We start from the raw sequence: 22,015 nt of genomic DNA, 5'->3' as shown, positions 1-22,015 counted from the left end.
TTTTAAATTAATTTTTGAAACTAATTACATTGTTATGTAAACTAAAACTTCTCATTAAGTTGTTTTTGAATGTTGGGTGAATTTAGTGGGAAGGAAAACTAAATATCTTTACTTTTGTTTATAAAAACATAGTCTACCAGAGTGTTATAAACTCTAGAAATCACAGTAAATCTTTAAACTTCAGATAAAACATTTAAGTAGAGAAGCAATGCTCTAAGTAAAAGAAACAGAAACCTAGAACTTGACTAGTTCAAGTCTCTATGAATTTATTCTTTTGTATGATCTATAGTAACAGTTTTATAAATCTGTCAGCTTTCTTTAATCAGAATTTTTAGTTTGTTCATTTCATCAGAAATCTGTATTTATAAATACTTGATAGAATCTTCTCTGTTTGTAAATGTTTTTAACAAAGAATCAGCACTATTGATGGCAAAAAAAAAAAAACCTTAAAATCACCATGATTAAAATTTGAGTAACAATTTACTGGAAAACACTGGAAAAGGAGACATAGTTACATGTATTGTATATAGGATTTTGATAAAGACAGAAGTGTTTTTACAAACTCTTTTATGTTTTTTTAGGCCAGCATAATCTGGTTGTGAATTTTCTTTTGCAGAATTCTGATAGGTGACAGGCAAAATGCTCAAAAGCAAGAATACACAACAAACTAACAAGAGTATTACAAATCAAGTTGTATCTTAAACACAACAAGCAATGTAATTGTAGGCATATTATTGCTGTCTGTATAAGTACAGTAAGAAAAGCTTATTTGTTACAAGATTAATCTCAGATTTAGAAATTTTTCAATTTTCCATTTTTATGTATTAAAATATTTATTATATTTAGCATTTTTAAAGCACAATAGTATTTTCAAAACTATTTAATTTTTGAGGTCTCTATTGTGAAGGGAGATGCAACTCCAAGGATTTTTACAGACTCCAGTCTTTTATTAAGAAGATAACAATCATGAAAGATAACATTGTATCAGAACTACCAGACATTATTGTCATATAACCTATAGAATACTTACATCAATAATGTATCTATGTGAAAGTAACTTTAAATTTAGCATGAATCTACAATTCAGCAATGCTCCATATATATCACTAGGTGTCTAATTAGCAATCATCTCTACTGAATGACAGATAGATTCTTTGAGGACCCTTGGGCTTCCAGCTGGAAATCACAGTCAAATGACTTAATTTGAAACAACTAATTTTTCAAAATACATATTAATAATCTTAACTCTTGAAGTTAAAGTGAATTAGCAGAAAGCTAATGTAGCCTTCCAAGCCTCAGCTTAACCCACTGTGTCATAGCACAAGCCACTATCTGAGGCTTTTAAGATAAGCATTTTTAGGGTCTGGTCATAACAGAGTCAGGAGCTCCCTCCAGGTCTCTCATGTGGATGGCAGAGTTCTAGCACTTAAGTCATCTTCTGCTGTTTCTTAGGCCATTAGCAGGGAACTGGATCTGAAGTGAAGCAGCTGGGATTCAAACTGGCACACATATGGGTTGCCAGCATTAAAGGCAGTAGCTTTGCCTGCTACACCAGGACTACCCCATTACTAACAATGTTTTAGAAAACCTTGTTATTTTCACACAGGGGACTAAATTTTAGGTTTTTTTATTGTATATCTGAAAGACAGAGTTACAGAGAGAGGCAGAGACACAGAGAGAGATGTCTTCCATCCGCTGGTTCACCCCCCCCACTGGCTGCAATGGCCGGAGCTGAAGCGAGGAGCCAGGAGCTTCCTCAAGCTTCCCCCAGGGCTCCAATGTGGGTGCAGGGGCCGAAGGACTTGGGCCATCTTCCACTGCTCTCCCAGGCCACAACAAAGAGCCAGATCAGAAGAGAAGCAGCTGGGACTAGAACCTGTACCCATATGGGATGCCGGACATCAGGCCAGGGATTTAATCTGCTGTACCACAGTAGCAGTATACTACTAAATGTTACATTTTATAAACATAAATCATTTTAATCTAGTCTCTGTCAATGCAATCTCTCAAAATTTCATTTTTTACAAACTTTTAAAATATTTTTCCTTATTTTTTGGATAATTATTATCATTAGTGAAAATGTCTCTTTTATCCTATAGTTTTACTTATGAAAAACACAGTTTTATATATTTTTTTTAACTTTTATTTAATGAATATAAATTTCCAAAGTACAGCTTATGGATTACAATGGCTTCCCCCCCATACCGTCCCTCCTACCCGCAAACTTCCCTCTCCGACACCCTCTCTCCTTCCATTCACATCAAGATCCATTTTTGATTCTCTTTATCTACAGAAGATCAGTTTAGCATACATTAAGTAAGGATTTCAACAGTTTGCTCCCACACAGAAACATAAAGTGAAAAATAATAGATGATTTTTTTAAATGATGATGAAATCAGATCAGACCTATTGTCATGTTTAATCCCAGTGAGAGTCAAGTTGGGAATTGATAATTTCTTCTTTGTTTTTTTTGTTTTACAGAAGATCAGTTTACTATACATTAAGTAAAGATTTCAACAGTTTGCAACCCCAGAGAAACACAAAGTGAAATATACTGTTTGAGTACTCGTTATAGCATTAAGTCTCAATGTACAGCACGCTAAGGACAGAGATCCTACATGAGGAGTAAGTGCACAGTGACTCCTGTTGTTATCTTTACAAATTGACACTCTTGTTTATGGCCTCAGTAATCTCCCCATGCTCCAGTCATGAGTTTCCAAGGCTATGGAAGCCCTCTGAGTTCTCTGACTCTTATCTTGTTTAGACAAGGTCATAGTCAAAGTGGAGGTTCTCTCCTCCCTTCAGAGAAAGGCACCTCCTTCCCTGAAGACCTGCTCTTTCCACTGGGATCTCACTCACAGAGATCATTCATTTAGGTTTTTCTTTTTTTTTTTTTTTTTTTTTTTTGGCCAGAGCGTCTTGGCTTTCCATGCCTGAAATACTCTCATGGACTTTTCAGCCAGATCTGAATGGCTTTAGGGCTGATTCTGAGGCCAGAGTGCTAATTACGACATCTGCCATTCTATGAGTCTGCTGAGTATCTCACTTCCCATGTTGGATCACTCTCCCCTTTATTTATTCTATAGGTTAGTGTTAGCAGGTACTAGACTTGTTTATGTGCTCCCTTTGACTCTTAGTCCTTTCATTATGATCAATTGTGAACTGAAATTGATCACTTGGAATAGTGAGATGGCATTGGCACATGCCACCTTGATGGGATTGAACTGGAATCCCCTGGTATGTTTCCAACTCTACCAATTGGGGCAAGTCAGCTTGAGCATGTCCCAAATTGTACATCTCTTCCCTCTCTTATTCCCACTCTTATGTTTAACAGGGATCACATTTCAGTTAAATTTCAACACTTAAGAATAACTGTGTGATAATTACAGAATTAAACCAGTCATATTAAGTAGAGCAGACAAAAAAAAAGTACTAAGAGGGATAATGTATTAAGTTGTTCATTAACAGTCAGGGCTATGCTGATCAAGTCATCATTTCTCATAGTGTCCATTTCACTTCAGGAGGTTTCCTTTTTGGTGTTCAGTCAGTTGTCACTGATCAGGGAGAACATATGGTATTTGTCCATTTGGGACTGGCTTACTTCACTCAGCATGATGTGTTCCAGATTCCTCCATTTTGTTGCAAATGACTGGATTTTGTTGTTTCTTACTGCGGTATAGTATTCTTTTTTTTATTTATTTTATTTTTTTTAACTTTTATTTAATGAATATAAATTTCCAAAGTACAGCTTATGGATTACAATGGCTTCCCCCCCATACCGTCCCTCCCACCCACAACCCTCGCCTTTCCCACTCCCTCTCCCCTTCCATTCACATCAAGATTCATTTTCGATTCTCTTAATATACAGAAGATCAGCTTAGTATACATCAAGTAAGGATTTCAACAGTTTGCTCCCACACAGAAACATAAAGTGAAAAATAATAGATGATTGTTTAAATGATGATGAAATCAGATCAGATCTATTGTCATGTTTAATCCCAGTGAGAGTCAAGTTGGGAATTGATAATTCCTTTTTTTTTCTTTTTTTGCAGAAGATCAGTTTAGTATGCATTAAGTAAAGATTTCAACAGTTTGCAACCCCAGAGAAACACAAAGTGAAATATACTCTTTGAGTACTCGTTATAGCATTAAGTCTCAATGTACAGCACATTAAGGACAGAGATCCTACATGAGGAGTAAGTGCACAGTGACTCCTGTTGTTGACTTTACAAATTGACACTCCTGTTTATGGCATCAGTAATCTCCCTATGCTCCAGTCATGAGTTTCCAAGGCTATGGAAGCCCTCTGAGTTCTCTGACTCTTATCTTGTTTAGACAAGGTCATAGTCAAAGTGGAGGTTCTCTCTTCCCTTCAGAGAAAGGTACCTCCTTCTTTGAAGACCTGTTCTTTCCACTGGGATCTCACTCACAGAGATCTTTGCCAGAGTGTCTTGGCTTTCCATGCCTGAAATAATCTCATGGGCTTTTCAGCCAGATCCGAATGCCTTTAGGGCTGATTCTGAGGCCAGAGTGCTATTTAGGACCTCTGCCATTCTATGAGTCTGCTGAGTATCTCACTTCCCATGTTGGATCACTCTCCCCTTTATTTATTCTATCGGTTAGTGTTAGCAGGTACTAGACTTGTTTATGTGCTCCCTTTGACTCTTAGTCCTTTCATTATGATCAATTGTGAACTGAAATTGATCACTTGGAATAGTGAGATGGCATTGGTTCATGCCACCTTGATGGGATTGAATTGGAATCCCCTGGTATGTTTCTAATTCTACCATTTGGGGCAAGTCAGCTTGAGCATGTCCCAAATTGTACATCTCTTCCCTCTCTTATTCCCACTCTTATGTTTAACAGGGATCACATTTCAGTTAAATTTCAACACTTAAGAATAACTGTGTATTAATTACAAAATTAAACCAGTCATATTAAGTAGAACAGACAAAAAAAGTACTAAGAGGGATAATGTATTAAGTTGTTCATTAACAGTCAGGGCTATGTTGATCAAGTCACCGTTTCCCATAGTGTCCATTTCACTTCCACAGGTTTCCTTTTTGGTGTTCAGTCAGTTGTCACTGATCAGGGAGAACATATGGTATTTGTCCCTTTGGGACTGGCTTATTTCAGTCAGCATCATGTGTTGCAGATTCCTCCATTTTGTTGCAAATGACTGGATTTCATTGTTTCTTACTGCAGTATAGTATTCTACAGAGTACATATTCCATAATTTCTTTATCCAGTCTACTCTTGATAGGCATTTAGGTTGGTTTCAGGTCTTGGCTATTGTGAATTGTGCTGGAATAAACATTAGGGTGCAGACCGCTTTTTGTTTGCCAATTTAAATTCCTTTGGGTAAATTCCAAGGAGTGGGATGGCTGGGTCAAACGGTAGGGTTATATTCAGGCTTCTGAGGAATCTCCAGACTGACTTCCATAGTGGCTTGACCAATTTGCATTCCCACCAACAGAGGGTTAGTGTCCCTTTTTCCCCACATCCTCGCCAGCATCTGTTGTTGGTAGATTTCTGTATGTGAGCCATTCTAACTGGGGTGAGGTGGAACCTCATTCTGGTTTTGATTTGCATTTCCCTGATTGCTAGCAACCTTGAACATTTTTTCATGTGCCTGTTGGCCATTTGGATTTCCTCTTTTGAAAAATGTCTATTGAGGTCCTTGGCCCATCTCTTAAGTGGGTTGTTGGTTTTGTTTTTGTGGAGTTTCTTGATCTCTTTGTAGATTCTGGTTATTAACCCTTTATCTGTTGCATAGTTTGCAAATATTTTTTCCCATTCTGTCGGTTGTCTCTTCACTCTCCTGACTGTTTCTTTTGCAGTACAGAAACTTCTCAATTTGATGCAATCCCAATAGTTGATTTTGGTTTTGACTGCCTGTGCCTCCCAGGTCTTTTCCAGAAATTCTTTGCCTGTGCCAATATCTTGAAGGGTTTCTCCAATGTTCTCTAATAACTTGATGGTGTCAGGACGTAGATTTAGGTCTTTAATCCACGTTGAGTGGATTTTTGTGTAAGGTGTAAGGTAGGGGTCTTGCTTCATGATTCTGCACGTGGAAATCCAGTTTTCCCAGCACCATTTATTGAATAGACTGTCCTTGCTCCAGGAATTGGTTTTAGATCCTTGGTCAAATATAAGTTGGCTGTAGATGTTTGGGTTGATTTCTGGTGTTTCAATTCTGTTCCATTGGTCTATCCATCTGTTTCTGTATCAGTACCATGCTGTTTTGATTACAACTGCCCTGTAGTATGTCCTGAAATCTGGTATTGAGATGCCTCCGGCTTTGATTTTGTTGTACAAGATTGCTTTAGCTATTGGAGGTCTCTTGTGCCTCCATATGAATTTCATCATCATTTTTTCTAGATCTGAGAAGAATGTCTTTGGTATCCTGATTGGAATTGCATTGAATCTATAAATTGCTTTTGGGAGAATGGACATTTTGAAGATATTGATTCTTCCAATCCATGAGCATGGAAGATTTTTCCATTTTTTGGTATCCTCTTCTAATTCTTTCTTTAAGATTTTGTAATTCTCATCGTAGAGATCTTGAATGCCCTTGGTTAAGTTTATTCCAAGGTATTTGATTGTTTTTGTAGCTATTGTGAATGGGATTGATCTTAGCAGTTCTTTCTCAGTCATGGCATTGCTTGTGTATACAAAGGCTGTTGATTTTTGTGCATTGATTTTATATCCTGCCACTTTGCCAAACTCCTCTATGAGTTCCAATAGTTCTTAGTAGAGTTCTTTGGATCCCCTAAGTACAGAATCATATCGTCTGCAAAGAGGGATAGTTTGACTTCTTCCTTCTCAATTTGTATTCCTTTGATTTCTGTTTCTTGTCTGATGGCTCTGGCTAAAACTTCCAGAACTATGTTAAATAGCAGTGGTGAGAGTGGGCATCCCTGTCTGGTGCCAGATCTCAGTGGAAATGCTTCTAATATTTCCCCATTCAATAGGATGCAGGCCGTGGGTTTTTTATAAATTGCTTTGATTATATTGAGGAATGTTCCTTCTATACCCAACTTGCTTAGAGTTTTCATCATGAAAGAGTGTTGAATCTTATCGAATGCTTTCTCTGTATCTATTGAGATAATCATATGGTTTTTCTTTTGCAGTCTGTTAATGTGGTGAATCTCATTGATTGATTTGCGAATGTTGAACCATCCCTGCATACCAGGGATGAATCCCATTTGGTCTGGGTGGATGATCTTTCTGATGTGTTGTTGTACTCTATTGGCGAGAATTTTATTGAGGATTTTTGTGTCTATGTTCATCAGGGATATTGGTCTATAATTTTCTTTCAGTGCTACATCTTTGTCTGGCTTAGGGATTAAGGTGATGCTGGCTTCATAGAAAGAATTTGGGAGGATTTCATCTTTTTCGATTGTTCTGAATAGTTTGAGAAGAAATGGAATCAGTTCTTCTTTAAATGTCTGGGTCTTTTCTCTTCTTTTTTTAGTTAGTTGGGCCAATGGGGTGTCAATTTTGTTTATTTTTTCAAAAAACTAGATCTTTGCTTGGCTGATTTTTTGTAATGTTTTTTGGATTCAATCCTGTTAATTTCTTCTCTGGTTTTAATTATTTCTCTTCTCCTACTAGATTTGGGTCTGGTTTGCTGCAGTTTTTCTAGGTCCTCGAGATGCGCTGAAAGCTCATTAATTTGGTGCCTTTCCAATTTCTTGATATAGGCCCCTATTGCTATAAACTTGCCTCTCAATACTGCTTTTGCCGTATCCCATAAGTTTTGATATGTTGTGTTGTTATCCTCATTTACTTCCAGAAAGTTTCTGATTTCTCTTTTGATTTCTTGAATGACCCAGTCTTCATTCAGGAGCATGTTGTTCAGTCTCCATGTGTTTGCATACTTTCTGGGGTTTCCTGAGTTGCTAATTTCCAGCTTCATTCCACTGTGGTCTGAGAAGCTGCATGGTATGATTCTAATTCTTTTAAATTTGCTGAGACTTGCTTTATGACCTAGTATGTGATCTGTGGGGAGCAACCGGACTAGACTGAGTTGCTAGAATTAAGACTTATTCTATGCATCTGCTCTCCCACAATATGGCGCTGGGAGAGAAGTAAACAGCTTCCGCACAGCTGCCTCCAGTTCAACTAATAAACTGTAGGACTTGCTATTGATTGGAGGAGAGCAGCGTACTCGGCGTGTGGGCAGCCGAGTTAGGATTGGTGGAGGAGGACTATAAAGGAGGAGAGAGACGGCATGCACCAGGAACATCTATGGGGAACATCTAAGGGGAACACCTGTGCAGCCCCTGAGAGAGCCGGCCGGCGGTGTGCCGTTCCCCTGCGGAAGTGGGGAATGCGGCCAGGGGGAACTGCCCTTCCACGGAGGTGGAAGGGATAGTAGCCAACCCGGGAAGAACCAGCAGCAAACCCGGGGAGGGCCGAGCAGACGAAAGAACAGCGCAGGGTCCTGTGTCGTTCCTCCACAAAGAGGGGGAGCGACATAATGGTGCCGTGACTCGGATAGGAAACCTAGCTCTGATAGGAAACCTAGGACGGATTAGCAAACTTAGGAGGGAAGAAACGGGAAGAAGCGGAAAATACCTGAGAGAGAGACTAGCAAACAACCTAGGGAAAAGCCGGACAAAAGAGGTGCCGGAGGAAGCTATTGAAAGCCTAGGCATAGACTCAGATACGGACTACGGGGGGAAGCTGGGAGAAATCTCTAAGGTTGAAAGTGAAAGTGAAAGCTAGAACAAACAGACTCGGACGCGGACTGTGGGGAGAGGCCAGGAGAAATGAGGGAGGAATATCGTTGGAGGAAAGTTTGGGGAAACATACCGGGTAGAGAAAAATGTTAGGGAAATTGAAGCCGCGGGGGGCAGGCCAAGGCGGACACGAAAGCCACTTTGGGGTTCTCAAGTTAGCCCGGGAATAGGGGGCGAAAAGTTGAAACCAGAAGCTGAAACGTAAGCCAGATTGGGATCCGTCTGATTAGCCCGGGGAGCAAAGGACGGGAAGCCAAACCGTGGGGTGGAGACGTATGCTGGGTTGAATTCGCCAGGCTAGCCCGGGGAACTTAGATTGAATGCTAGTGGCGGACACGTAAGCTACGCTGTGTTACTCGCGGAAGCCGCCGCGTGCAGAGAGAGCACGGGGCATGAGTAGATAGGGAACGGGGCTGGCGTAGGCCGTGGTGCAGACGCGAAGGGCGTGGAAAGCGGAGCCGCGCAGATGAGAGAGGCGCTGGCTGAAGCGGCACAGAGCCGGGAAGCTGCAGGGATAAGAGAAATAGAAGTTTAGAAGCAAAGTGAGAGAAATAGGAATGCTGGAAGATAGAAGTAAAATGGGAGAAATAGGAATGCCCGGAGATAGAGAAATAGAGAAATAGAAAGGCCTCCCTACAACACTGCAATGTGAGAGCTTGGATTCAGTCTGCCTGATTAAGTGAGGCGATGAGCACGATGAGCACCTGCGGCGGCTAGCAGCTTATGCACCGCAGGTCACCGAAGACAGGCACGAATTAACATCAGTAAGGCCTCCCCACAAAAAGGCAATGAGAAGGCTTGGATTTGGTTTGCCTGATAGGGCTTGTAAGCCCCTGCAGGCTCGACCAGAGCATGCGCTGCAGGGCACCGAACACAGGCACGCATCAGCGCCTAAAAACCTCCTCACAACATGGCGAAGAGAGGACCCGGATTCGGTTTGCCTGATTGATAGGACTTATAAGAGCCTGTGGCAACTCTAGCAAATAGAGCAGAGTGTGTGCCGCGGGACACCGAAGACAGGCGCGTATCAACGCCAAAAAATAAAAAGAAAGGGGGATCTGTGGGGAGCAACCAGACTAGACTGAGTTGCTGGAATTAAGACTTATTCTATGCATCTGCTCTCCCACAATATGGCGCTGGGAGAGAAGTAAACAGCTTCCGCACAGCTGCCTCCAGTTCAACTAATAAACTGTAGGACTTGCTATTGATTGGAGAAGAGCAGCGTACTCGGCGTGTGGGCAGCCGAGTTAGGATTGGCGGAGGAGGACTATAAAGGAGGAGAGAGACGGCATGCACCAGGAACATCTATGGGGAACATCTAAGGGGAACACCTGTGCAGCCCCCGAGAGAGCCGGCCGGCGGTGTGCCGTTCCCCTGCGGAAGTGGGGAATGCGGCCAGGGGGAACTGCCCTTCCACGGAGGTGGAAGGGATAGTAGCCAACCCGGGAAGAACCAGCAGCAAACCCGGGGAGGGCCGAGCAGACGAAAGAACAGCGCAGGGTCCTGTGTCGTTCCTCCACAAAGAGGGGGAGCGACAGTGATCAATCCTAGAGAAGGTTCCATGCACTGCTGAGAAGAATGTAAAGTCTTTAGATGTAGGATTGAAAGTTCTGTAGATATCTGTTAGATCCATTTGGGCAATAATGTCGATTAAATCTGCTGTTTCCTTGTTGATCTTCTGTCTGGATGATCTATCTATTTCTGAGAGTGGAGTATTGAAGTCCCCTAGTACTATTGTATTGGAATCTAAGTCTCCCTTTAAGTCCCTTAACATATCTTTTAAATAGACCGATGACCTGTAATTAGGTGCATATACATTTATAACTGAAACAGAAATTGAAATAGTAATTAAGGCCCTCCCAACAAAGAAAAGCCCAGGACCAGATGGATTCACTGCTGAATTCTACCAGACATTTAAAGAAGAACTAATCCCATTTCTTCTCAAACTATTCAGAACAATCGAAAAAGAGGGAATCCTCCCAAATTCTTTCTATGAAGCCAGCATCACCTTAATCCCTAAGTCAGAGAAAGATGCAGCACTGAAAGAAAATTACACATCAATATCCCTGATGAACATAGACACAAAAATCCTCAATAAAATTCTGGCCAATAGAGTACAAGAACACATCAGGAAAATCATCCACCCAGACCAAGTGGGATTCATCCCTGGTATGCAGGGATGGTTCAACATTCGCAAATCAATCAATGTGATTCACCACATTAACATACTGCAAAAGAAAAATCATATGATTATCTCAATTGATGCAGAGAAAGCATATGATAAAATTCAACACCCTTTCATGATGAAAACTCTAAGCAAATTGGGTATAGAAGGAACATTCTTCAATATAATCAAAGCAATTTATAAAAAACCCACAGCCAGCATCCTATTCAATGGGGAAAAGTTGGAAGCATTTCCACTGAAATCTGGCACCAGGCAGGGATGCCCACTCTCACCACTGCTATTTAACATAGTTCTGGAAGTTTTAGCCAGAGCCATCAGACAAGAAACAGAAATCAAAGGAATACAAATCAAGAAGGAAGAAGTCAAACTATCCCTCTTTGCAGACGATGTGATTCTGTACTTAGAGGATCCAAAGAACTCTACTAAGAGACTATTGGAACTCATAGAGGAGTTTGGCAAAATGGCAGGATATAAAATCAATGCACAAAAATCAACAGCTTTTGTATACACAAGCAATGCCATGACTGAGAAAGAACTGCTAAAATCAATCCCATTCACAATAGCTACAAAAACAATCAAATACCTTGGAATAAACTTAACCAAGGACATTAAAGATCTCTACAATGAGAATTACAAAATCTTAAAGAAAGAAATAGAAGAGGATACCAAAAAATGGAAAAATCTTCCATGCTCATGGATTGGAAGAATCAACATCATCAAAATGTCCATTCTCCCAAAAGCAATTTATAGATTCAATGCAATCCCAATCAAGATACCAAAGACATTCTTCTCAGATCTAGAAAAAATGATGCTGAAATTCATATGGAGGCACAAGAGACCTCGAATAGCTAAAGCAATCTTGTACAACAAAAACAAAGCCGGAGGCATCACAATACCAGATTTCAGGACATACTACAGGGCAGTTGTAATCAAAACAGCATGGTACTGGTACAGAAACAGATGGATAGACCAATGGAACAGAATTGAAACACCAGAAATCAACCCAAACATCTACAGCCAACTTATATTTGACCAAGGATCTAAAACCAATTCCTGGAGCAAGGACAGTCTATTCAATAAATGGTGCTGGGAAAACTGGATTTCCACGTGCAGAATCATGAAGCAAGACCCCTACCTTACACCTTACACAAAAATCCACTCAACGTGGATTAAAGACCTAAATCTATGTCCTGACACCATCAAGTTATTAGAGAACATTGGAGAAACCCTTCAAGATATTGGCACAGGCAAAGAATTTCTGGAAAAGACCCGGGAGGCACAGGCAGTCAAAGCCAAAATCAACTATTGGGATTGCATCAAATTGAGAAGTTTCTGTACTGCAAAAGAAACAGTCAGGAGAGTGAAGAGACAACCGACAGAATGGGAAAAAATATTTGCAAACTATGCAACAGATAAAGGGTTAATAACCAGAATCTACAAAGAGATCAAGAAACTCCACAAAAACAAAACCAACAACCCACTTAAGAGATGGGCCAAGGACCTCAATAGACATTTTTCAAAAGAGGAAATCCAAATGGCCAACAGACACATGAAAAAATGTTCAAGGTTGCTAGCAATCAGGGAAATGCAAATCAAAACCAGAATGAGGTTCCACCTCACCCCAGTTAGAATGGCTTACATTCAGAAATCTACCAACAACAGATGCTGGTGAGGATGTGGGGAAAAAGGGACACTAACCCACTGTTGGTGGGAATGCAAACTGGTTAAGGCACTATGGAAGTCAGTCTGGAGATTCCTCAGAAACCTGAAGATAACCTTACCATTTGACCCAGCCATCCCACTCCTTGGAATTTACCCAAAGGAGTTTAAATTGACAAACAAAAAAGCGGTCTGCACCCTAATGTTTATTGCAGCACAATTCACAATAGCCAAGACCTAGATCCAACCTAAATGCCCATCAACAGTAGACTGATCTGATAGTAGGTCTGATCTGATTTCATCATCATTTAAAAAAAATCATCTATTATTTTTCACTTTATGTTTCTGTGTGGGAGCAAACTATTGAAATCCTTACTTAAGGTATACTAAGCTGATCTTCTGTATATTAAGATAATCGAAAATGAATCTTGATGTGAATGGAAGGGGAGAGGGAGTGGGAAAGAGGAGGGTTGTGGGTGGGAGGGACGGTATGGGGGGGGAAGCCATTGTAATCCATGAGTCGTACTTTGGAAATTTATATTCATTAAATAAAAGTTAAAAAAAATACAGTAGACTGGATAAAGAAATTATGGGATATGTATTCTTTAGAATGCTATACCGCAGTAAGAAACAACGAAATCCAGTCATTTGCAACAAAATGGAGGAATCTGGAACACATCATGCTGAGTGAATTGAGCCAGTCCCAAAGGGACAAATACCATATGTTCTCCCTGATCAGTGACAACTGACTGAACACCAAAAAGGAAACCTCCAGAAGTGAAATGAATGGACACTATGAGAAACGGTGACTAGATCAGCATAGCCCTGACTGTTAATGAACAACTTAATACATTATCCCTCTTAGTAGTTTTTTTTTGTCTGTTCTACTTAATATGACAGGTTTAATTCTGTAATTATCACACAGTTATTCTTAAGTGTTGAAAATTAACTGAAATGTGATCCCTGTTAAACATAAGAGTGGGAATAAGAGAGGGAAGAGATGTATAATTTGGGACATGCTCAAGCTGACTTGCCCCAATTGGTAGAGTTAGAAACATACCAGGGGATTCCAATTCAATCCCATCAAGGTGGCATGTACCAATGCCATCTCACTATTCCAAGTGATCAATTTCAGTTCACAATTGATCATAATGAAAGGACTATGAGTCAAAGGGAGCACATAAACAAGTCTAGTACCTGCTAACACTAACCGATAGAATAAATAAAGGGGAGAGTGATCCAACATGGGAAGTGAGATACTCAGCAGACTCATAGAATGGCAGAGGTCCTAAATAGCACTCTGGCCTCAGAATCAGCCCTAAAGGCACTCGGATCTGGCTGAAAAGCCCATGAGAGTATTTCAGGCATGGAAAGCCAAGACACTCTGGCAAAAAGATCTCTGTGAGTGAGATCCCAGTGGAAAGAACAGGTCTTCAAAGGAGGAGGTACCTTTCTCTGAAGGGAGGAGAGAACCTCCACTTTGACTATGACCTTGTCTAAACAAGATAAGAGTCGGAGAACTCGAGGGTATTCCATAGCCTTGGAAACTCATGACTGGTGCATAGGGAGATTACTGATGCCATAAACAGGAGTGTCAATTTGTAAAGTCAACAACAGGAGTCACTGTGCACTTACTCCTCATGTAGGATCTCTGTCCTTAATGTGCTGTACATTGAGGCTTAATGCTATAACGAGTACTCAAACAATATATTTCACTTTGTGTTTCTATGGGGGCGCAAACGGTTGAAATCTTTACTTAATGTATACTAAACTGATCTTCTGTAAAAAAAAAAAAAAAAGAAATTATCAATTCCCAACTTGACTCTCACTGGGATTAAACATGACAATAGGTCTGATCTGATTTCATCATCATTTTTAAAAAAAATCATCTATTATTTTTCACTTTGTTTCTGTGTGGGAGCAAACTGTTGAAATCCTTACTTAATGTATACTAAGATGATCTTCTGTATATTAAGAGAATTGAAAATGAATCTTGATCTGAATGGAAGGGGAGAGGGAGTGGGAAAGGGGAGGGTTGTGGGTGGGAGGGACGGTATGGGTGGGAAGCCATTGTAATCCATAAGTCGTACTTTGGAAATTTATATTCATTAAATAAAAGATAAAAAAAAATAGTTACATCTTCCTATTGAATTGAACCCTTAATCATTATAGTGTCCCTCTTTGTCTCTCTTAACAGTTTTTGTATTAAAGTTTATTTTGTCTAATATTAATATGGCTACACCTGCTTTTTTTGGGTTTTTGTTGGCATGGAATATCTTTTTCTAACCTTTCACTTTCAGTCTGCATGCATCTTTGTTAGAGAGATGTGTTTCTTGTACGCAACAAATAGTTGGGTGTTGTTCCTTAAGCCAGTCAGCCAGTCTGTGTCTTTTAACTGGACAGTTCAGGCCATTCACATTTAATGTGACTATTGATACATAGTGACTTTGCCCTGCCATTTTCCCAGAGATATTTTCTAGTATATGCTTTGAGCTTCCCATGCTCTTTTACTGGTAGGTGTTCTTCCTTTCCCTTCTTTCATATTGATGGCCGTGTTTCTGTGTTTCTGAGTGTAGCACATCTTTAAGTATCTTTTGCAAGGCCAGACGAGTGGCCACAAAATCTTTCAATTTTTGTTTGCTATGAAAGGTCTTTATTTCACCTTCATTCACAAATGAGAGCTTAGCAGGATATAATATTCTGGGCTGGCAATTTTTCTCTCTTAGCACCTGTGCTATGTCTCGCCATTCCCTCCTAGCCTGTAGTGTTTCTGATGAGAAGTCTGCGTGAGTCTAATTGGAGATCCTCTGAGAGTAATCTGACGTTTCTCTCTTGCACATTTTAGGATCTTTTCTTTATGTTTCACTGTGGTAAGTTTAATTACCACGTGTCGTGGTGAGGATCTCTTTTGGTCATGTTTACTGGGGGTTCTATGAGCTTCCTGTAGTAGGATGTCTCTGTCCTTCTCCAGACCCGGAAAGTTCTCTGCTAGTATCTCACTAAAAAGGCCTTCTAATCCTTTCTCTCTCTCCATGCCTTCAGGAACTCCTAGAACCCGAATGTTGGTTTTTTTAATAGTATCCTGTAGATTCCCAACAATATTTTTTAGATTTCTAATTTCCTCTTCTTTCCTTTGGTTTCACTGCATCCTTTCCTGTTCTCTGTCTTCTAAGTCCAATATTCTCTCTTCTGCTTCACCCATTCTGTTTTTAAGGCTCTCTAATGTGTTTGTCATTTGATCTATTGAGCTCTTCATTTCATTTTGATTTCTCTTCACTATCACACTTTCCTGTTCTACTAGTTTCTGCATTTCATTTTGATTCTTCCTTAAAATTTCATTTTCACAAGAGAGATTTTCAATCCTGTCCAATAAGGATTTCTGTAGTTCAAGGATTTGCTTTTGAAAACTTCTAAATGTTCTTATTATAAATTTTTGAAATCCGTATCTTGCATTTCTTCTATCTCATCATCTTCATAATCTTGGCTTGGGGTGTTTTGTTTATTTGGAGGCATCATAATGTTATTGTTGATCTTGTTCCCTCGATTTCTGTGTTTATTGCTTGGCATGGTTAATTCTGTTTCCCTCACTGTGAGGTGTTTTTTTTTTTTTTTTTTATTATACTATGTCCGTGTTAAGTGGACTGCCTGCTGTTGGAGGAGCCTTGGAGGCTTGAGATGTGTGTGGCCTGAGAGCTCTGCTTGGTTCTTCAGGGTTACAGGTGCGCAAAGGTGACACCCTCAGGTTATGCGTGGTAAATCTCTCTTTATTTATTTATTCATTTATTTTATTTTATTTTATTTTATTTTATTTTTTGTTCAGGAGGTAAGTAATACTGCAAGGCTGAGCAGAATGGATGGTATTTAGCTTCCGCTGGCTTCTACCCAAAGAGTCTGTGCAGGCTCGGTTTCTCCTGGGAACTCCCAAAGGATTGCCTAGGCTACTGAATTGTAGCCTTAACTCTCCCCTTTTATTATGTATATCCCAGCTCTTTGTCTCTTGCTAGCCTTTGCAAGATTGGCGGAGAGTGGAACTTGTCTGTACCAGTATGCCCCCACCTTTTTATTTATTTATTTATTTTTCCTTCTCTCCTGTAGTCAGTCTGATGGACTTTCCTGCTTCAAAACCCGTGTCCCTCTAAAATTCTGTCTGCCGTTTCCCCGCCAATGTCTCCAGTTACTGAGCTCACCTCCGCTTCCAGTGCTGATGTGTGGACTCGGAGCCCTGGGCAGCCCTCCTCTCCCCGCTGGTGTCTTTGTCACATAGACTCCCCTTCCCACACTGGCGCTCAGACTCTGCGGCTTCCGCGGTTCGGCTTCCATGTGGTGGGCGACCCTGCTCTCCCAGTAGGTCCTTTGAGTCACAGCGAATAGCTCTGGAAGAGTTTCCTCTGCAATTTTTTCCTGATCCTTTTTCTGAGGCTACCGTAACTCCGCTTTTATTAAACTAAATTTTCCCGGACTATTGGTGCGGGCCCTCACTGTTCCGCCATTTTGGCCCCGCCCCCCACATTTTTATAATTTTAAAACATTTTTAGAAGCTATTGTAATCCATAAGCTGTACTTTGGAAATTAATGTTCATTAAATAAAATATAAAAAAAATTTTAAACTCCTTACCTAGTTTTCTTCTATATTTTATATGCTTCCATTTAATTTTTCTTTTATTATTATTAAAGACAGAGTTACAGAGAAAGGTAGAGATAGAGAGAGAGGTCTTCCTTCCGCTGGTTCACTCCCTAGTTGGCTTCAATGGCTGGAGTTGTGCCGATGCAAAGCTAGGAGCCAGGAGCTTCTTCTGGGTCTCCCATGTGCAGGGGCCCAAGGACTTGGGACATCTTCTACTGCTATCCCAGGCCATACTGAGAGCTGGATTGGAAGAGGAGCAGCTGTGACTAGAACCAGTGCCCATATGGGATCCTGGCACTTCAGGCCAGGGCTTTAACCCACAACACAGGCCCCTCCATTTAATTTGAAACATTCCCTTAAAAATATCTAAAAGCAAAACATTTTTAACAAAAGTATGATAGCTTTTTTATTATAATTTATATATTTTTCCTTTTTCTTTTACATTTGTTTTTTTGTTTTTTTTTTAATTCATTTTTGCTTTACTTTTTCTTTTTTTTGTTGTTACATATAGAAATTTTGCCTTTCGTTACTTTGAAGCAGTCTTGAATTCTTTGTCATATATGAATAATTTTAATTAAATTTTTAAAATGTATATAAAGGGAACAAATTTCATGTATTTCTTATGCACATTTTTAAGAAAATAATATTTCCCACCTACCCTCATAACCTTCCCTGCTCTTACCCTCCCTCTTCCTTCCTTATTTGAGTTTCTGTAATGACATACTTCTAATTTATTTTATAATCACAAGATTAACTTTCCACTAAATAAAGAATTCAATAAGTAGTTAGAAAAACCACTGTTCCTTAGGAGTAAAGAATATAAACAATCATCAAATCCAAAACTGTAAATTTCATTAATATAAATTACATTTTTGGATTCTGTATATTAATGCAAGTCAGAGAAAACAGCATTTGGCTTATTTCATTGAGCATAATGATCTCCAATTGCATCCACTTCTGTTGTATAATCAGGGTTTTGCTATTTTTTATGGCTGGGTAATATTTCATCATGTGTATATACCACAATTTGTTTATGCAGTCCTAAGCTGATGGATATTTGGGTTGATTCCATATCTTAGCTATTTTGAATTGAGCTGCTGTAAACATGAGGCTACAGATAATTCCTCATATGCTGTATATCAACAATGTATATAAGCATACTTGGTAACAGACCCAAAAATACTATTTTATACAATTTAAGAAGAAAAGGCATTAAACTGATATCAAAATCTTTATTACATTTACATTCATCTAATTTATATTTTTTAAAGATTTATTTTATTTCAAAGTCACAGTTACACAGAGAGAGGGGCAGAGAGAGAGTGAAGTCTTCTATCTGATGGTTCACTCCCCAGATGACCACAACAGCCAGAGCTGCACTGATCTGAAGCCAGAAGCCAGGAGCTTCTTCTGGGTCTCCCAAATGGGTGCAGGGGCCCAAGGACTTGGGCCATCTTCTAATGTTTTCCCAGGCCATAGCAGAGAGCTGGATGGGAAGTGGAGCAGCCAGTTCTTGAACTGGCACCCATATGGAATGCCGGCGCTTCAGGCCAGGGCGTTAACCTGCTGAGCCACAGTGCCAGCCCCATCATCTAATTTATATTTAACAAATTTTTTTACTTTAGTTATGGAAACTGAAATATCAGACAAGCATATTCTAGTTCAACTGCTATCCTTGAGACACAGAACACTATTGTATTTTGACATAATTTATTTATATTTTTATAATCTTAAACATCTAACAGATATAACTTTGATCCTAATTGGCCAATAAACACAGGCAAACATATGTTAACAAACTTGAAGAAATCTTTTTTATTTTACCAACAAACTTTAGCTATTCATCAGATTTATAGAAGTCCTGTGCCACACAGCTTAATTTAATAGTTTTAAATGTATGTAAATATGTATGCTTTAAATTTTAATGTTTTAAATAGTTTTAAATTTATGTAAATATGTAATATCAGTAAACCAAGCAAAATACAGCTCTTAAGGGATTTTTAATAAGTAGACACAAAATACAACATGTTTATAATTTAACATACATATAACATATATCACAAGAAAAATCAAGCAGTTCTGTAGCAACTTAAAAAAAAAAAAAACTATTACTGAGACTGGCGCTGTGGTACAGCAGGTAAGGCCACCGCTTGCGTTTGCAGTGCCAGAATCCCATACAGGTGCTGGTGCAAGTCCCAGCTGCTCCATTTCTGGTCCAGTTCTGTGCTATGGTCTGGGAAAGCAGTAGAAGATGGCCCAAGTCCTTGGGCCCTGTTCACCCACATGGGAGACCCAGAGGAGGCTCCTGGCTCTTGGCTCCAGATTGGCACAATTCCAGCCAGTGCAGAGGACCTCTCTCTCTCTCTGTAACTCTGACTTTCAAATAAATAATCTTTTTTAAAAAAACTATTACTTTCTTCTTTTAATAAAATTAATTTATTTATTTCTCTTAGTTATGATATTTTTCACTAAAAATTGTGTTTAATTAAAAAACAAAGTGATTTTAAACTATAACATCAACACCTCAGCAGGAATATGCAGAGGGAAAAAATGTAACTTGAATATTTATGTCAAAAAAAAACACCCTAATCCCAGCAAAGGAGCTGAACATTTTCTCATGCAATGAATACTACACCTGAATTTCTGAGCCTTTGACACTCTAATAGAGAGATGTTTTCTATGGCATATTCTTATGGGTCTTGTTCCCCACTGGCAACTGCACCAGGGGCTTCTGTGGGGAGCTCCAACTGGCTTTAAGAGAACAAGGGGAGTCCTAGACCTTAGTCTTTGGAATCTACTACATACATAATAAGACCATGCAGTATTTCCAGTTTTGTTCTCATACAACAATAATTACAGGGTGCGCAAATCAGCTGGGATATCTCAGAGGACTTTCAGGTGAATTGAGTTACCCATTTTTTTTTTTTTTTGACAGGCAGAGTGGACAGTGACAGAGAGAGACAGAGAGAAAGGTCTTCCTTTGCCGTTGGTTCACCCTCCAATGGCCGCCACGGCCAGCACGCTGCGGCTGGCGCACCACGCTGATCCGATGGCAGGAGCCAGGTGCTTCTCCTGGTCTCCATGGGGTGCAGGGCCCAAGTACTTGGGCCATCCTCCACTGCACTCCCTGGCCACAGCAAAGAGCTGGCCTGGAAGAGGGGCAACTGGGACAGAATCTGGCGCCCTGACCAGGACTAGAACCCGGTATGCCGGCACCGCAAGGCGGAGATTAGCCTATTGAGCCGCGGTACCGGCAAGTTGCCCATATTTTACCAAAGATTAATTCTCACACAGTGTACTCACGGAAACCAAATCCTCCTTGCTGAGGGAGTGGGACTAACTAGAGTCTTAGATTTTTGTCTCACATCAACCAGAACTAGGACAAATGACCTTAGTGAGGCCCAACTGGCAAGAAGCCCAAACAAATGGCACAGAAACAGGATTCCCAGTGTCCACTGAGTTCAACTTAGTTACTGAGCCCTGGGATTCCAAACAGTACCATTTCCTTGTACCAACAAAGTGCTTATAGGCAGCTGATGTCACAGAAGAACAGAAAGTAAAGCGTCCACAAAAATGGACTCAGCAGCGGTTAGCTGACATGTGAGTCCTACCAATATATCATCAATTTAACACGTTTGGGTCCATAAAAATTCTCATTTAAACCAAGTCAAGCATGATAAAAGTACGAATAAGACGCCGTGTCCCCGCACAAGTCCCCAGATCGCCTATGCACTGTGGCGATCTCCTGCAGTAAAGCAGGGATTTCGCCCCAGCCCCTCCCCGTCTGACAAAGGTCTCTCAACATCAAGTCCTCCGGATTTCCTCACTACCTCTACACTTCTCAAGCTCGGGGCGCCCGGGCTCAGCTGCGGTCCCCCGTGCCCTTCGGGGACCGCACCACATATTAGATCGGCAATGGAGCTGCTGAATAAACTAAATAGTAAGCGACTGAAAGACCTGGGCGGCAGGGGTTCCTCGAGCCCCGCGCTGAAATCAGTGGGGACTCTCGAGGAGAAATCCGAGTTCTCTTTTCCAACTGTTGAAAGGAGACGGGGAGCCGACCCCAGATCTTCACCCTGGGGTGAACCCCAAGGTGAACACAGCAACAGCCGCGCCCGCCTCCCCAGCCCAAACCTCCGGGCTTGCACAAACCAGTAGACTCTGGCCGCGAGAAACAGAGGAGCGTCTGGGACTGGCGTCAGGACGCGTTCTTCTCACACCAGCGCCGCAGAGTGGATAACCAAGCCGGGCTCCGGGAGCGCCGTCCCCGCAGTCCGCCGCGACGCCCACCTGGAGGCGACCTCGCAGAGGGCCCCTGAGGCCTGGCGCAAAGGGCGGGTCAGCTCCGCCGCAGCCAATCCCGGCGGAGCGAGGAACTCGGGCTCTGTGACGCGCGGAGGGGGAGGGCGGAGCGCCAGGCCTGGAAGGGTGCGCGCGAGCGCACAGGGGAGGCGTGGCCCGGGTTAGTGCGCATGCGCCGCACGCTGCGCGGGCCGGGGAGGCGGGGTGGGGTCGGCCTCACGTAGCCTCTGATCGAGGCCTGGAGCCGGTTTTCTGCATTTGGCTTCTGACGCGCTGTCGGCCAAGCAGTTCTGTGTGTGGGGTGATACCGTGTCTGCGCTGCTGGCCTTCTGCTCACAGCCTGGAAGAGCAGATTCGTTCCGGTGTGAGCACAGTAAAACAGCTCGGCTGTATAGAATGCAGTGTGCAGTTTTGTGTAAGCCTCAGGTAATTAGCCGTGGTTGGTGGTGGTTGTCGGGTTCTAGACTTTGCGTTCTTATTTTCTTGGTATGTTTTCTT

The 22,015-nt window shown here is 41.0% G+C and overlaps 1 long non-coding RNA gene across 1 annotated transcript; it reads right to left on the bottom strand.

The window, feature by feature from the left end:
• Positions 1–17,209: 17,209 nt before the first annotated feature.
• On the bottom strand, positions 17,210–21,546 carry LOC138847927 (uncharacterized). The gene is made up of 2 exons (XR_011385796.1): positions 21,368–21,546; positions 17,210–17,455 (listed from the first exon to the last, which is right to left on the bottom strand). It is a non-coding gene; the product is annotated as an uncharacterized lncRNA (long non-coding RNA).
• Between the last annotated feature and the right edge of the window lie 469 nt (positions 21,547–22,015).

This window comes from Oryctolagus cuniculus, unplaced genomic scaffold, assembly GCF_964237555.1.
Source record: "Oryctolagus cuniculus unplaced genomic scaffold, mOryCun1.1 SCAFFOLD_91, whole genome shotgun sequence".
Lineage (NCBI taxonomy): Eukaryota > Metazoa > Chordata > Mammalia > Lagomorpha > Leporidae > Oryctolagus > Oryctolagus cuniculus.
The sequence above is the reverse complement of the archived record's forward strand: the minus strand, read 5'-3'. Positions and strand labels throughout refer to the sequence as shown.